The following is a 4,813-nucleotide window of genomic DNA, read 5'->3' on the forward strand; positions in this document are numbered from 1 at the left end:
CTTTTGTAACGTAGCTTAGAACCTAAAGTAACTGGAAAAAATCGGTTAGTAACCAAAGTAAGGAACATAATTAAGATTTGATGGTAGCTTTATACTAGGGGTTAAAACTTTCAATTATATTTATTACAATTTTTTAGTCATTTTTTAGTCCATAGAGAAGTAACTGCCTAAATAGTTGACGGCGTTTTTTCTCATGGCTTTCGCTATTTGAATTATGACGTTCGCCCAGCAAATGAGCAATATGTACTACATATATACTAAACAATTTTTTTTTACATACCAACATATTTTTTGGCTGGCTCAGGATAATGCGAGATTCTATGAACTTCCTTGGCAACGTGGCGTACAGGGTTGGTTATCCTCTCCACATATGCATCAAGGGCAAGTTGCGAAGCTGGCTCATACGTGTATCTATAATATCGGCGTTTTAAAAAGCATAATTTTCACTATAATATTTACGTTTAATATTTCTACATATGAGCCGTTTATTTGAAAGTCGCATAAAGCTAGCGACTAACGTCCAACAATTCAGTCAGATTTTTTCGTGTTCGATGTAATTTTTATCGTTAGTGGTGTGGTGCGCCGTCAAATCAGATATATTTGAAAATATTCGAATCCTTCTGATTTGTTCTACCGCTAATGGCGCAGTTCGCGAATACTTACCCATTTCGTCAAATCAGTTTAGTTTGAACCGTTGAAGTGAGCACATCGCGGGATATGGGTAATAAGCGACTTTTTAGAAGATTATTCATTGAAATTTGAAGGGAGAAGTTGCCATTTGGAAAAATAAAAGTGGCAAACATATGCAAAATAAATATAAACATAAATGTGTATAAATATAAATATACATACATAAATAACATTTATGTATATACATTTTTATTGATTATATGATTGTATCATTTATATATAAATATTTACTAGCAGATCGGAGAACTTCTCCCGCCGCCCAAAAAGTATTATTTTTCTGTAAACATTTTGATCCAACAATTTACGTTCACATCTGATTATGGTTTTGGGGTCGTCAGAATACATATTTTCCGTTGCTGTCCTAAATAACTTAACAAAACCGTTGTGTCCGTGATGAAGTTCCTGCTATTTTCCAATGGCGCTTCATTGCACTGTTGATAGCACGGTTGCCACTTAGTAATTTTTATGTGTACCAAAACGTGTACCAAAATACAAAAAATTTACCAAAATAGGTTTAAGCTAAATATTTAATTATTCAAATATTTTAAAAATACACATTGCCCATACATATATGTAGTTGTCGTACTCCTACCCTGTCGGAAACACCAACAACGAAAATGAGTTACCCTTTAGAAATTATTACCTTGTAGGGCTACTGGAAGGATACTTTCGGTAACATTTTGTCTTTGAGTTTATCGAGGGATCCTCACAGATTGGTTTAAAACTATCAACAGCCCTTGAAGGTCCGGCTTCTTATGCTCACCAAATTGCTGAGACACAAATCGCTTCAGCAAGCCTCATTGTCAATTAGTATGGTATGTGACGATTAGAGTGCTTTCGTAGGGCAGGTGCGCATGGCTCCTATAATGGCTACACAGACAGATTGGTGCTTGACTTTTGGCCTCCTGGACGGTGCTTACTTAGTACGTAATAATCGGATTTATCACTGTATTGAATACCCAAAACGTCAGTGCCTCTGACAGCCTAGTTGTTAACAGCAATGAGAAGAGACTTTAAGTTGACCCCTGAATGCTTCGCCTCTTGTGATAGAAATTACGGAGATTGATTTCTCAGTCAGTTTAAAGTCTCCCTGCAATCTAGAGGCAATCTTGCCTTCATTGTAGCCCACCACGATGATGAGTAGCTTATACTTTTTATATACTTTATTGCTTTTCCAGGATCTCATGCCTAACGCTTCTTTGTTCTGATATTATAGTCCTGGATTCAACATGCTTATGTTACATGTAGTTATTACATTGGGAATATCTTCATGGCATGTCATGGCCTTGGATTTTGCTTGAATGTCAAGAAACCCGTAAAGGACTATATGCTTATAGCAATGCCTTTTCAATTACCTGAGTTAGACAATNTGCTTTTCCAGGATCTCATGCCTAACGCTTCTTTGTATATTATATTATATTGATATTATAGTCCTGGATTCAATATGCTTATGTTACATGTAGTTATTACATTGGGAATATCTTCATGGCATGTCATGGCCTTGGATTTTGCTTGAATGTCAAGAAACCCGTAAAGGACTATATGCTTATAGCAATGCCTTTTCAATTACCTGAGTTAGACAATTTGTTGCTCTTTAAGTAGGTATATGATGTAAGTAATAATTTTCTCATTTTGTCAGATTAAAAAATGTACCAATTCTGAAAGTTACGTACCTGTGTACCAAANTTGGCCTTCACACAAACGCTTGAACTCTTTAAGTAGGTATATGATGTAAGTAATAATTTTCTCATTTTGTCAGATTAAAAAATGTACCAATTCTGAAAGTTACGTACCTGTGTACCAAACTGGAAAATATGTACCAAAAATGGTACATTTCGGCCAAAACGGCAACCGTGAGCATAACGCTGATCATGATATCAGTGTTGCCAACGAAATAAATTTAAAGAATTATTTTCTCTTCATTCGCTGGCGGCAACAATGATCCAGTTTGATAATGAATCTGTTCTTAAATGTGTATAGAACTTATAGCTGGTGGCAAGTTCAAAATGGGTGAGTATTTGGTGTGAAATATGTACTTTAAATGTCTAATCATTGCATTTGTGAGCATTCAGCAAGAATTGTCCCTATTCTGGGAAGTCGCCATAAAGCAATGAGCGCAGGAGTTCTGGTGGTTGATTTAGTGGTAGCAGTTTGACTATAACCCCTGCACAGCTGAATCCTGGTGTTTTCTAATGAAAGTTTTCGCGTTGTAATATTCGCAAATCAAATTAGCTGGACCAATTGTAATACACGGGAGTTCGATATACTCAATAGTGCAGCGTGTCAAAGTAATTGGACATTTGCGGTAGTTCTCCTCACTTTGCGATGTAAATAGTTCCGGATTCCGCTTTTGTTTGAGTTGTTAAGGAGCTTGTTCCTCCAGAGAACGTCCTGCATGAATTTGCAACGCGTTCGCTCGAAGCTGTTCATTAACTTGTGCACGTTGTTGAGGGTTTTGATTTGCACTGCTAATCCCCAATCTCTAAATTGCGGTTGTGTGAGCCAATGTTTCATTTTCTGATCGGCGAGTGGTTTACAAATACTGAACGTACTATGTCGAAAACTTCAAACTAATAATGTATTCTCTAAGAATTTACAACGCACTCTAACCTAACACATAATTGTTCAGCATTGATACAATTTTGAACGTGGGCAACCGCTAAGAATTTACAACGCACTCTAACCTGACACATACGAATTGTTTAGCATTGATAAAATTTTGAACTTGGGCAACCATTAATTGTAATATTACGAACAAAATTAAACAAATAAAAAATGTCGTAAACAAAATCTATGGAAGTTAAATTTTTCCGGATTTTAATACGACAAAAAACAGCTCTACATCTAAGCTCGAACTTACGTAAGTCACTTTGTTTTATTTATACAGATATTCAAATATTTAAATAGTTGGCAACCCTCTTCAAAATTATTTTTTCTGGATAAGAGGCATTAAAATGCCTTTCATTCGCTGAACGCGTTGCAATATTTCCTTCTAGACATGTATATTCTATATTTGTTTGAGTCGGAAAATTTCCTGCTTCACCGCTCTAGGTCAAAATACCAACATACAAGGTTGCCACATGTCTAAAATTTTATCAATTAAATATACATCCGGAGTAAAATATCGTTCAGCGAATGAAAGGTATTTAAATGAACTTTTCTTATGAGTAATAATTTTGAAGAGGGCTGCCAACTATCTAAAATTTAAATCCCTAAATCTATATCTATACTATATATAAAATTCAAACCCAAAAGAGCGTGAGAGCAAAATAGCCGATGTACTGGGTCGATTTCTATGATTCAAGTTTTATCTATACTATATTTAAAATTCAAACACAAAAGAGCGTGAGAGCAAACCAGCTGATGTACTGAGTCGATTTCTATGATTAAACTTTTAAAATGATATATTTCTACCTTAGTAGGAAACAGTGGTATTTTTAAAATGAAATTTTAATAATAAGTATGTTTAATTAAAGTAGTTATTAAGATGATCAACAATACCACGCATTGCTAGACCGTTTGCCTTTCACGCGTTTGTGTTTAGAGAACATCAACTAACCACATACATATTTCACCCTATTCTCTTTTTTTATACTCAGATAGCAGAGCGCAAAAATTTAAAAAAAGAACCTTTGCCAGTTTCAGGCAGGCGCAGAGCGCAACTTATGTACAAGCAGCGCTGCGTCCAAAGCAAAATTCATGTATGTATGTACAAGCAGCGCTGCGTTCAAAGAAACAAACACTATACATCGTGTATTTCGTTTGGCAACTGTTTTTGTTTTTTATTACTTCAAAATGCTGCTTGCTGCGATATCGGCACATGCTCACTGTATAGGGTTGCCAGATATCTCTGTTGCCAAAACGGGACACTTAAGGGGGGAGAGGCCTCTCGCTCCCTTCCCTTTCGTTTCGACAAGAACTACGTACGAAAGGATGTAGTAAAATTTTATTTTGACAAACAAAAACATAAAAACATGCGATCATGAGATCATTACAACGTACACTAGCAAAACAAAACAATTTATCACAACTAAAGCACAGAGAATTTTTCACAATGCATGTACCTTTTTTGTTCCTTATAAAAATACAGTTTATACTAAATACATCAGAAAACATAAAAATA

At 35.4% G+C, this 4,813-nt stretch overlaps 1 long non-coding RNA gene across 1 annotated transcript in view; it reads right to left on the reverse strand.

Annotated features, from left to right (window-relative positions):
* Positions 1–279: 279 nt before the first annotated feature.
* LOC108361745 (uncharacterized) overlaps positions 280–4,813 on the reverse strand; it is a 23,997-nt gene continuing 19,463 nt past the window's right edge. The window contains exon 2 of the long non-coding RNA XR_001847356.1: positions 280–411. This is a non-coding gene — a long non-coding RNA (uncharacterized LOC108361745). The remainder of the gene's footprint in view (positions 412–4,813) is intronic.

Source organism: Rhagoletis zephyria, unplaced genomic scaffold (genome assembly GCF_001687245.7).
Source record: "Rhagoletis zephyria isolate East Lansing unplaced genomic scaffold, Rhagoletis_zephyria_1.1 Rzeph_scaffold_00833, whole genome shotgun sequence".
Classification (NCBI taxonomy): Eukaryota; Metazoa; Arthropoda; class Insecta; order Diptera; family Tephritidae; genus Rhagoletis; species Rhagoletis zephyria.